General features: G+C 32.5%; 1 protein-coding gene across 6 annotated transcripts in view; it reads right to left on the bottom strand.

Annotated features, from left to right (window-relative positions):
• Positions 1 to 13374, bottom strand: part of Np (serine protease notopleural) — a 58670-nt gene that overhangs the window by 43850 nt on the left and 1446 nt on the right. For 3 of the 6 annotated variants that reach the window (XM_074124657.1, XM_074124663.1, XM_074124659.1), the window contains exons 1-5: positions 6942 to 7330; positions 4931 to 5163; positions 4238 to 4329; positions 2814 to 3001; positions 1690 to 2195 (exon numbers count right to left, since the gene is read on the bottom strand). The gene's annotated coding sequence lies outside the window, so the exon portion shown is untranslated. Of the gene's footprint in view, positions 1 to 1689; positions 2196 to 2813; positions 3002 to 4237; positions 4330 to 4930; positions 5164 to 6941; positions 7331 to 13374 lie in introns of those variants that run through there. The other 3 variants (XM_074124661.1, XM_074124660.1, XM_074124662.1) reach the window with 3 other exon arrangements.

Below are 13374 nucleotides of genomic sequence, written 5' to 3'. Positions count from 1 at the left end.
TTAAGAACAGAGATTGTTGGAACAAAAAAAAAAAAAAAAGTATATATATGAAAGTATTGCGTAATAGAAGGTCTGTGTCAGGTTAGATTAGCCTAACGGCGGTGTATGTGTGTATCTTCACCTGACCCACATACCTACGTATGAAAACCAATAAGGTGAGTTTCAGGCGGGGAGAGACTCCGTTCCAAAAATGCCGCCACATACAGTTAGTAGAACAGTTAGCCTTTTTCTATCTCACAGGCACACAACTCTTTCTCTAACGTATTTACCATACCAAATCATTCAGAAACTATCTTCTGAGTCTCTCTCTCTAACTCATACAATTCTCTCCCACTCTTATATTTCTCTTCCATTAAAAAATAAATCTGGAACAAACCATGTCTGTCTCTCTCTTAAAAACAGGTCTTATCGTTTTCTAAAACACTTCGAATTTTTTGGTAACTTGATTTCAAATTTAAATTAAAGATAATAAAGAGGCTTTAAAAGAGAAGCGTTAGGATCATTATTAAAAAAAGATTGATCTTCGTCTAAGTTGAGTTTTTACGAATGCTAAAAAGGAATCATACTTCATAATTCAGCCCAAGCGATTTTCTTCAAGGAATTTTAGAAAATCTTTAATTTAGGAATCATCTCAAGGAGTTGTGAGGAAATAGCTGAAAGAAAACTGGTACTTCCAATTTCAAACACGGGATTGTGTTTTTGTTCAATAAAAATTAGCAGATCTCTTTGCGTACTAAGTCTTAAGAGAAAATCTCTAATTTTATGTCAGGTCCCGTGGGAATGTGTACTCAAACTAACTCTCATAAGTACTAACTTTAGACCATTTAGAACTTTAGCCTTCCAGCTAGAACTTAATTTCATAAATTGAACATTTCAAATCGCAATGTTTAATCTTATCAGTAGTAGTAAAAGAAATTTTTAAAAAAATAATCACTCTATTCAAAACTTCAGCAACATTTTATCACTGACAATGGCTATAAAACCTATTTTTTTCATCAATGACCTACTTATAAGGCAGTCTTCAACATGACATTCTAAAAGAAAGAAAGAAAGAAAAGAAAGGTCACTTTTTTAGAAAGCAAAACAGGTCGCTTAAAGTTCTAAACAAAAATGAAAGCAAAAAAGAAATTTTTGTGAAAGAAAAAAAAAAAAATCAGGGAGACCTCAATTCCCACACATTCTTTAGAAAACCAAAAACGACAACAACCTGAGACTTTGTCCTTGCTTAGTATTCCGGAAACCTAGAACCGTCACGCCAAGTACTCCACCGCGCGTTCTTCACGCCGTATTGGCTGGCTCCCTCTAACAGAACCACTAGTATTATTCGAAAAAGTGGAATTTTTTTTCGAGAAAGGAACAAACAAAAAAATACCTCTCCAGTGTGACAAATATACAACGGGTAATGTGTACATTTTCTGTTAGAACTGAGGTTAGCCTCACATAGGTCGTAGATAAGAGAAAGTATTAATTACATTGAAGCTATGAGTAAAAATTAATACTTCCAAAATTGGCTACATCAATTTAAATGTTTAAAAAAAGATACTTATTGGAGTGAAATTTCTGATGAGGTGTGTCTGTAAAAAAACTGTACTCTCACCTAATCTCAGTGATAAGTAGCAACAATAAATAAATAAATTCTCTTAAAATTTAAACCAAATTCATAATAAAATAATCTAATTTAATAAATACCTGGAATTGGGTAAAGCCACAACTTTTTTTTTAATTTCCAATTTAAAAAAAAAAGTAGAAAAAAAAATCCGCAAATATTCTATGGATTACAATCTGATGTATTCGTAACGTGTGGGTGGCTGACTGCGGTTGAGGGTGTAAAGTACAGCAGAAGAAGACGATGAAGAAGACGGAGTAGTAGTAGAAACACAAGTGTCCTTGATCACAGCTGAGTAGCGAGTGAAGACTGTTGCGGCCTCGACGGCGATGTACACAGTGTACACAGGCTGTTGAACCCTAAAGAAGAGTGAGACTACCCCTGGAGTACGGTAGAGGGGGAACTCCATTACAGGAAGAGGGAGAACTTCTTCAGCAGCCCTATTGAATGTTTTCTTCTCTGCAAACAGCCGGAAATGGTGATGTTCTTCAACCACCCTGGTGGTGTACATGTTGGACAGGATTCTTCCCTCTTCTTATCAGGATATCAAGTTAATATCCAGCATCATGCGTCATTGGATTGGAATTTCCTGTTAAAAAATAAATAAAAATTACGAGAAATTAATAAAAACAAGTAAGTAACAACATTAATGTAAAAAAAAATCTTTACAGTTGAAACGTTTTTTAAATGTGAGCTAGTCAAAACTTTCGCACAGATCTTCTTATTGTAAAATTAATTCAAAATTTAAAGCTAACTTAAATTTTTGGCTCCAAATACACTACATGATGCTGCTCATGACGCCAGGGTAGAAATGGTACAAACTTGATCGAAATTTCAGCTTAATACTGCGGTACAGCCTTCGCTCCTAGAGCACTTAACATTCACCGTCATAAAATAAAGCATTATTTAAAACAAATATGAGGTCAGAAACTCTTAAGATATAAATTGTATCAGTTTTTGAATTGATGATTCCAGAAAAACACAGAAAACAGAGTGCCTGTAAGATCGCACTTCAGATCTGCAACAAACTTGGAGTTTTAGCATTTCAGTATTTTAATGCTCCTTACTATAATATTAATATTAGGTGAATGGCGTACTGCCTAATTAGAAACTCACTCCTTCCCAATCCTTCCCATAATTTGTAAATCTAGCACAACTCCACTCAAAGGCCTTAGTATATGGACTAATTATTCGAAAATATCCTCACCTCTTCCCAACTTTTCTTCCACTTTCCCATCGGCCGACTACTCTTTAATTTTCTGATGAGTGACTTTGGACACCATGGTCTGCCACAGCTGTGTCTCTCAGTTCAGCTTCAAATAGGCCAGTTTGCTCCTATGTAGAATTAAGAATCACATCAGGCTGCGCCCATACTCTTTCTCGATTAACTCTGTTCTGGAAAATTTTATGAAATAAAATTGAAAGCCAAGAAAGGTTTGTACATAGTTTGCAATGTTAATGAAAATTGTGGGATAATTTTCGAGAAAAATAAGTAAAAACTGAAAAAAAGTGAAGGAAAAATATTTGATACATATAATACAAAATATAGATAAAATTTGTTTGGTAATATTATTTAAACTTTTTGCGTTAATACTCCTGTTACTTTAAAGCTAAACTAAACAAATCTAAAACTTATATTCCCTCTAAATAAGCTGTACTTTCAATTAACTCCTCATTTATATTCTAATGTTTAAGTAAATGAATTGCATTATTTTTTAAACTTTCATTTTTTTCCCATTTTGCAGCTAGAAAAAAAAAATAGTGTTATCTGACATAACTTTCATGTTAGGTTTGTCTTTATTCCAAAAGAGGATTTTTGATTTTCATCGTTAGTTTGTGAAAGAACCAGTAGGAATCTCAAAGTTGAAGATGAAAATCCTAAACCAGATACGACATGAATAAAGAAAGGGTAAGAATCTAGAATACAAATCAAAACTATTAATCAGTATTTCAGATATAATCAATTTTTTAAGTTATAGATTTGATAACTTACAATTTATACCACTTTCCTGGGGAAGGTCCGCTTATAGCAGAGCTTCAAGCTCCCCCTAGGTAAGCGTTACTTGACAAGAGCAAACATTTTAGAGATTTGAACTGGTCCAGTATCCTGTACAACATTCATTGAGTTTAAGCATAGTGCGCCATATTCGACTGGATCTTGCGGAACTTTGTAAGTTATTTAGCAAAGATTATACATTACCCATATTTGTATTTGCCTTATTTAATAAATGTATATTATTAGTAGTAAAATTTAGAAAATTCTGAACTTTTTTTGAACGTTACACTTTGCAATTTCAGCAGCTGGAAAAGGCTGATTAATCCGCACAGTACACAGTAATGTTAAATGTTACTTTTAATTTTGTAATCAACACTTGTGGATACGCAACGGCGAGCTTCACTGCTCAAGTGTAAATTAAGAAGTCCAGTACATCACTTTAATGGATAGTATGTCTGTTTTCTTAGAAATATTCATTTAATTGCCATATTGCGAATGTTAATGGAATTGCATTTATTAATATTAACACAACTATTACTATATGTTCTGAAGAATTTTTAAAAATTTGAAAAGTTATCATGAACAATTTTATGATGAATATTATAAAAGTTAAAACAGAAACTTAAAACAAATACCTTTTTCTTCATTAATCCTAATCTAGAGAAAGACTTCACCAAAACTGAGAAGCATTCTTGACAATTCACCAGTTCCATTGTGCCTAGGTTTACTACAAAAAAAAAAAAAAAACAAACATTCTACGTAATTATACTTTCATTATATAAGACTTGGATAGTTTTTTCGAAAACTATCAATACGAAATTCATCATTCCTTACACGCTATATATGCAGTTCTACATATATGAATAAACAAAAACGTTTTTCTTGATTTTATAGTTGGGTATGAGAAAGTATATGCAAAAGAATTAATTCAACTTAATAATAAACGTTTGATAATACGGTCCAAGGATGTGGAGGTCCGCCAACCTGGGGGATTCTACGATATTTTGCAAGCTGAAGCAAGGCGATTCCAGAGTGCACTTTGCTAGAAATAGCTAGAGAAAAATAGGTTGTGCTGTAAAACTATATTATCGGATAGTTATCGGTAGGCTACTTTGAAAGACCTGAGAAACCTAGTGTTCATCAAATCATTTATGCTGAAATTATTCTTGTATTAAATTAATATAGAAATCTATCTTTTTTAGATAGCTAAGTATATTATTACACTAATATATGCATATAAAATCTAATTTTGAGCATGCAATTAGAGAAAGAAAATTCCACGTATGCTACATAATTTCCAAATATATAAAATTAGAATAAAAGCATACCCATAATTCAGAAGTACATCTGTGGTATTATTTCCCACACATAACATCCGGCGTTTACTGGCCCCAGCATAACGGCAACCAATTTTCTCATCACTTGGGCGAATGCTACTTGTCTTCTTTCATATACGTATGTTGTCATATCATTTGCTCTGTCAATTGTAAATTGTAGTCTTCCAATTGTCTTTAAGAGAAGATTTTCATTCTAGATTTGTGGTGATTAGCAGGTGCTAATTCTAAAAAAAAAAAGAACATAAAAACATTGTCGTTAATCGATTTTATTTGTTTAAAATAAATTACTATACAAAAATAATTGTAGTTTAAATAAATTAATAAAAAAGACTGTTCGAGATTTTCAAGGACTTGTAGTGACGAGATTACTTATTATATTTACAACCCTTATAAAACTGTCCTACCGGAGAGTTTTAATACTACAACAGCATGAACAATTCAGTATTATTTTTCAGATAGTAAAATATAATATTTTCAATATTCATCCAGTACTTGAAATAAAATGTTCACTAGTTACATGCATCTTAAATTTGAAGAATTATAACAAGACAAAACTTTGGTCATCTGTGTAAGTAGTAGGAATCAGTAGCCGAAGTAAGCTAAATGTGAAACAGACTAGGCTACATTTGGACGAAGAGAGTTCGCTAAATCGGAATTCGCATCTAATTCTCCTACAAGTTTCATCATTTGCATTGTATCAATTCTATATCTTGTTTATTTCCAATTAAGTTTTGCTTTAACCCAACAATAAAGATTTGAAATCTAAAAATGGAACCAATATAAATTAATTTTGTATAATAAATTCATTAACACTGAGTATCTCAAATAGTGGCTGAAACTGCACGTCACATCTGTAGAAACAATGTTATAAATGGCATCCGCTTTAATTGGATGTAAAAAAAAAAGTAAAAAGTAAAGTAATCGCCTATTTTTTCAGGCGGGGCTTAACGTCCAACTACCAATTAGGTGTCGTGGACGGAGGCGACTAGCAAACATACTTTACTATTTCTCATTTTTAAACATTAAATAAAATCCAAGGCCTAAGACCGGGAATCGAACCCAGCACCACAATACATATTAGCTTCGCAGGTCTCACCTCTAACCGCTCGGCTACCTGGCGCCTCGGTAAAATTCAAAATATAACAAGAACTCTGAAGAACTGATTGCAGTTCAAGAAGGCTGCAGCGCCACCTAATCAGCCCAGAAAAGTAAAATTTGTTATCTCAAAAGTATTGATTACAAAAAATAGACCAGCAATTTTTTGAAGTTCATGTTTGTTTTCTATATGAACTAACAATATGGTTTTATAAAGAAAATTCAACTTTCAAAACTCAATTCTGAACCATCCCACATTATTAAATTGTTCTACAACTGGAAAACGTCTTGTTTAAATAAAAGGAAGAAAAAAAAAAGCAGAAAAAGAAGAGTAATTACAATTTTTATAAAGTGAATCATTTTAGCCATCTTTTAAATAACGGCTTTTTTTTATAAAAACAACCATTACACGAATGTTATTCAAAACAGAAGTTTTTAATTCGAACATTAACATTCAGTTTACAAGTGGACCCAAACTTCAGTTCAGTAACTTTCCTAGAGATTGGAGTCACATATTTAATACAATAAAATTAAATAATAAAGCAATTACGAGAACTTTTTTTACTTAATTGTGAACAAATCATTGATTTAATAGATTCTCTGAAATGCAATGTATCTAATAATGTCCCTAAATTAAGTTTAGTGTTGTAACGAATGGATTTCTAGGCACAAATTAGTAAGATGAAGTACTCCTTCATAAGTTATTTAAAAACAATGCTAAGAACTAACTGATCAGAAAAGATGACTGGGGATTTTTGTAGATCATGTAACATTAGAAAGTTTATACGGATCTAAAATCGTGCTATCAATAATAACATTTTATGAACTGTGATTCATTATAAGCTGAACTTTAAATTACAGAAACCGTTACCTATTAAACAAATAATCTGTATAGTTTTGTACTTACATAATTGAAACAGAAAACCCATTTAGGTGATACGACAATTGGCCCATTTAAAAAAAAATAAAACTTCCAGATTAAAGATAACTATTCCACTAATGGTAATCCTATCATTCTAATTCTGGTGCTAAACACAATTATCAATTTCTCTAATTGATTATTAATTGCAATATTTTGAGAATATAACCAAACATACTTCCTTAAATTAACAATCTTAAAAACAATGTAAAAACCTTGAATTTATAATCACAGTGAATTCGCCATGTATTTAAATGATAAGACACTTGAAGGTTTGAACATATTTCTGCCACATTATCAAATAATCAAGATAAAGAATGGATCATTAATTATCAAGTTCAATATCGGCAGACATATTTGATAAGCAACGCCATATATATATCAACTGCAAATGTCGAAGTCATTTAAAATTATGGTACACAAATGTTGGGAGTACATGAATATTTAAACTTAAAACCGTCGAATTTCTTTAAACCTCGATTAAACAAAATTTTAAAACTTTTGTTTTAGAATAAAGAAGTAAACGTATAATAAAAATCATTCTAAACTTTTGTGAAATATCCACACTACTTTGTCCTAAGTAACAATTCTAACCAAAATATCTTCAAAATTTAATATTAAATGACGCCTAAAATGTTTTGCGTAGAGTGTGGAAAATAAATTATTCACTAATCTTAGGAAGTAGGAGCTACATTTAAAGTCAGCTCTCTTTTTTTGCCAACATTTAAAACATTAAATACAATGAAATAGTACCGAGTATGAAATAGTTCCTTCTAAGACCCGAACCTTCTGCCCCAGAGAAAGAGTTACAAGATGACGAAAGTCCTATTCTCCAGTCCCTAAAGACAACTTATTGTTTCTACCCCTTCAGGTTGTAGCATACGAAGCTCCTCTTTTGCAAGTACTAGTTCTTTTCCACTAATAGTTTTAGTAGCATGATCTTCTTTGGTTACCAAGTGCCCATGATATTTCGCAACCTAGCGATTTGAACAATTTTAGCTCCGGTAGTACCATTTTAAAATACTATGTATTACCAAAAATAAAATATTACAAAAATAATGCTATAATTCTATATTTGAAGAATATTAGGTGACTGAATTGTTGATGGTTCAATTTTTTTTTTTTTTGTAACTAAAGGATTTATACAAATTTATTTGCTCTTGGTTTAAAATGTAGATTATAGTTACTAATGAAAAATACAAAATTTATTTTAGAGGGTACTTCTTCACTTGGGAAACTGCAAGTCTTATTTTATTCATAATCATAATTCGTAAAAGCCAACTAAAATATAGTGAAAATTCCAAATTCGAGGATAAAATGCACTTAAAATTTGAAGAATCATCTTGCAAGAAAATCAAGTGAATGTGCACATCAGAATAATGCATAATATTTTTAGTTAAAAATTAAAATGCAAACTGTTTGGCGACTTTATTTTTTATTAAAGCGGGGAACTTCTGAGGTCGTTGGCGCCCAGTGTCTTTTCAGTAGTCTGCCTGCCCCCGGACGTTCTCCCGTTATAGATAACACTGTCCACGGCCGGGCAGTAAGCTGTAAGAGGCTCCCCTTGGAAGTGAAAATATCTAATCTCCTGGTCTTGAATTCTGGACCTTGGCTGTGAGAACAGGCATTTAACCACTAATGTAATACATTCAAGAATTTTTTTATTTTTACTTTTTCCATTTTTCATAAACGTTTTTCAAGATGTCTTATATGGCAATAACAGTTTCTTAAAAAATGTAAAATAATAGATTTTATATAGTTTCAAAAAGAGAGATCCTACAAAAGATTGTATTCTTGACATTAAAAACATTATTTAACGGATTGTTTAATGTTTCCACTGAGACCAGCGGTAATAAATTGAATGATTTTCTTTTATTAGGCCAGTACCATGACGGGTATCTGTTATTAAAAAATGAAAACAAATTATATACTATATTTATAAACAGTTAAAACTTTGATATTTCAAAAGAAGTTACTAAAAATAACAAAAAAAAAAAAAAAGTCTTGCATCATTTGAGACTCCGTCCATCCATTTTGTATCCGACCATCCAAACCTTTTCTTTTATCACATGGTTCACCGAATAACAGACATTTGGAAATAGCAGTTTCTTCCTAGGGTATAACTTCGCCTTGCCATTGTAGTCTTGCTAAACTGGACTTTTACTAAATAAAATCTTCTATGATGGTCTAGTCTGTTCGTCGAGATTTTAACTTTAATTTCATTTCCTTTAACCACTTGACGTACGTATATAACTTGCTCATATTCTTCTCTCAAAAGAGTGAGTAGCTTCTGCAGTTAAGGTCCATGCTGCAGGTCTGTTCGGTGACTTAAGGAAAATGCATTGTTGGACCTAGGTTATAAGTTTCGATTTTCATATATTTCAGGTAAGTATTAATTAGTGGTGAAGACCCTCAAGCCATTATCACCATTTACAGGTATTTGAATAAATGAATATTTCATACCTACTTAGATTCATTAAAAGACACTTGGTCTAATTCTCGTAAAATGTAGTCCTACATTTTTGGCTGCTGCTAAAGATTATTTGCATCATACTCACAATCACCATCGGCTTTTTTGTTTTTATAATATTTGAACGGTGTTATATAAAAAAAAATATACATCTCTAACTATCCTTTCCAAATTTAAAAGTAGGCTGAAAAGGAATCTCCATGCTTTGAGTATCGACCGTGTTGAATTTATCTACCAAATCTCCGTTTAGCCTAAGAATCGACTGTCGCTGTAATGAGGAGAAAAATATCGCAAAATCCGTTGAAAATAAAGTAGTGCAGCACAGAGTGACTCAGCCAAGTCAACTTCATTGAAAATGACAAGAACTTCAATTCAATCAATTGACAAATATGAAATATGCCATAAAAAAAACAAAAATCAAGAGTAAGCGAGCATATTCACAATATTATTGGCTATAAAAGGAATTATTGCAAATTAATCTAAGCAATAATAGCATAAATGAAATAATTATTAGCACCAAAAAAAAAAAAATCTTGTCTGTAATACAAAAATTTACCTCAGCGATTCTTAAACGTCTTAGCTTTTTAAAAAGCATGGGTTTTAAAAAAAATGGGTAAGTCTCCCTTCAAGCCTACATTATCCCTTTATTATTATTTTTTCCCAATTGTAGAAGCGAGTAGTCTGTCAAAGTACATTATTTACTAATTTTTTCCTACCAGGTCAATTCAAGGCTGGTTTGGGACTGTCTGGGTGCCCTGAAGGAAATTAGTGACCAAAATAAGGTCTTTCTGGTTTGGGTACCTGGTCATTCAGGAAATAAGGGAAACGAAGTGGCAGATTTATTGGCTTGGGAAGGCTCTGCGGGCCACTTCTTTAGTCTGGAGCCCTGTTTTGGGGTTTCGAAGTGTGTTAAGTCTGCGGCCATTACCTCATGGGTGCACAGTAGGTCTCAGGAGTGGTGGCTCAACACCACTGGGCAGAGACAGGCGAAGGAGTTCATTAGGGGCTATTCGCCGAGGCTGACTGCAGAATTAATCCGTCAAGGCCGTGGGGCTATAAGGATAATTGTAGGCTTATTAACTGCAGACTCAGAAAACACATGCATCGCATGGGTCTGGCAGATGATAGCCTTTACAGGTTCAGTCAGGAAGAAGAGGAAACGACACTGCACGTGTTGTGCTAGTGTGAGGGGCTTGTCTGGGCTAAGGATGTTACTTCTCAGGGGAAGAAAAACCAAGGCCTGAGGAGCTTTACCCAGGAGTCGCTCTCCAGAATCAAGAGTCTGATTAAACGGACAGATCTGGAGGACGAGCTCATCGCAGTGGCGGTAGGCCTTGAGGCCGCCCTAATTTATTCTATACTATACTAACACTTATTAAACTTACGAACAAAATTTATTTTTTCAAAGCAATAAACAAATCAATTTTATTTGAAACAATTTATAAATAAAAATTATTTTTAGCGACTGCAGATTTAACTGAAAACATAATTGCCAATTGATTGTGGCGCTTCCAGATTGTAGATAGTCGTTCACTTAACTGCCAATAATTTATGGCATGTTGCCATAACTAGCTAATTAGTTTACTAAACATGTCAATTAAAATTCAGTATTATTAGAAACAATTTTTTAATAAGAATTGTTTTGTTTATGAAAAATACTTGGCAGTTAGCTATTAAAGCCGTTATGATAAATATGCATTACGCTACTCAAGACCATGTAATATTTACTAAGAAAATTTTGATATGTAAATAGAGCGATCATTCTATTCAATATGGAGGATTGTCCTGCTTCTTTTTTCTTCGTCTTTCATATACTCTTTCCCTCTCTTTTTTAACTGTCTTCGCATTGAAATAGAGTGGAACTGATCTTGAGAGCTGTACAAAACTGTCAATACTATAAACCTGGTTTTTATGTAGAAAAAGAATAAAAAAAAAAAAAAGCATGTGAAATATAAATAGACACATAAGGATGTGGTAATGATGGGGCCTAAGTTGACAAACAACTACTACTCTTCAGTTATGTGTAGACGGAGCCCTCGAACCGTTAAATTGACCGCCGCTATAATTTCTAACCAAGGTTCCACTTTTAAATCTCTCACACACACAAAAAAAACAACACACACGAAACAACAACAAGAATCATTAATAAAACTATGGAAGATGGAAGTTTATGAATGAATCTTTATTGAAAAAAATTTTTTTTACATATAAATTTCTTTATAGAAAGTAGATGCAAAGTTTTATTAGTTTTCAATAGGAGGCTGTGGCTTGTGGTGGGGGGGAAGACCCGAACTTTACGAATTTTTCAAGTAATTTTACAAAAAAAAGATTTATACTTTTCATGCGCCACTTCTTTCCCTCAATACTTGAAAGAATAAGTATACAATAAATGCAGAAGTTCTTATGTAAGTTTCTACCAAAAATATACGATTTGAGGCCCTTAATATTCTAGAAAATTGTTTTTAGATTCACTAACACACTAGTACATTTTGGTATGCTGCCTCCAGAACCGGAACTCCCAGAAAGTGCGACTTCATTGCGATTTTCTCAAAAACGACTACTATGGTAGTTGGAATAGTCGCCTGGTGTCGAAATACTTACAGGATGTTGAACATTTTCAGGAAACACCAGCTTTTTTTTTTTTTTTTTTGTTATCCAGCCTTATACAGAAACCATTATTTTTTTTATATATAGAGAAATTCAAGTTTGGCGGAACGACTGATTTGGGCACCTGATAAAAATTGAGAGTCAAAACAAGGTCTTTCTATCTTAGTGCAAGGGTTATGGAGATTGCTACGCAGAATAGAGTTATTATGGAAGACCAAAACCTTACCATCGAAGAACATTTTTGAACTTATAAGAAAAAAAAAAAAAAAGAAGAGAAGTCTAGGGCTAGATTTTTCGAGTTTCATTATTTAACGCTGACCGATGTAAACAATACCTAATTCTAGAGTAAAAACAATTTTTTTGTTTAATCGCAGAATATTTCCTTTGAGGGTCATTTTTTCAAAGCTTAATTTTAGAACGAAGCATGCGTTCAATCAATTGGTTTTTCGATTTTCGGGCAAACATAACCTTACGCAATTTTTACGTAGTTCAGAAATGCTAAGAAAAATTATTGACTCTCTTCTATAGTTTTCCTTACAACCAATTTATCCTGGGTTTTTTTAATAGTTTTTTTCGTCTAAGTGCCTTACTTCTCAGTGGACCAACCCAGAGGTCACCATTTAGAGAGATTTGCTAAGGTTGTCGTACCGTACGAGAAAGTAGCTAACTGCTTTCTTCAATTCTGACCTTTCCATTTTTGTTTTTGTTTTTTAAATCACCATCGTAGATTAATGATTAGCCAGTTTGGTGTAGACAATTTCCATTTCTACTAACAAATCTCGCTATATTCGCCCACTGTGCCTTCATGTCAGTAGCACATGTTATTGGCAACAAAAAAAAAAGTAACAAAAATAAATAAATAAAATTTATTATTAACAAAAATGAGACACAGTATGCATATCTTCCAGGAACTTAACATACAATACTTCCCAAACAACTTTCACTAGGCCAGGATCTCCGGTTATAGATTACTGCAGGCTAACTGACCCCAATATGACTCAACATGCCAAACCCACATAGAATACCCATAACAAACAACTAGATCTCTTTAGTAGAACAATGATTTATCTTTTTCTTTTGAACGGCTAAACTGAAATAGAAGAGTCCTGAGTTTTTATGAATTGCTTTTGTTAACTAATATTGATTTTATTAATAAAAGTGTTTAATTAATCGTATGATGTAGATGCCTCATTCAAAGAATAGATTCATATTCTTTTCATTTCATAAAATATAAGCACTGTTTAAAACAATTGTGACGAGAAAAGGCTTAAACTATTTTTTCTTGTTATAATTGTTAGATAATTCTATTAAAAATTTTTAAAGAACATAAAATTCTAACGAAGT

Source organism: Rhodnius prolixus, unplaced genomic scaffold (genome assembly GCF_049639745.1).
Source record: "Rhodnius prolixus isolate KJV_2025 unplaced genomic scaffold, Rpr scaffold_3, whole genome shotgun sequence".
Classification (NCBI taxonomy): Eukaryota; Metazoa; Arthropoda; class Insecta; order Hemiptera; family Reduviidae; genus Rhodnius; species Rhodnius prolixus.
The sequence above is the reverse complement of the archived record's forward strand: the minus strand, read 5'-3'. Positions and strand labels throughout refer to the sequence as shown.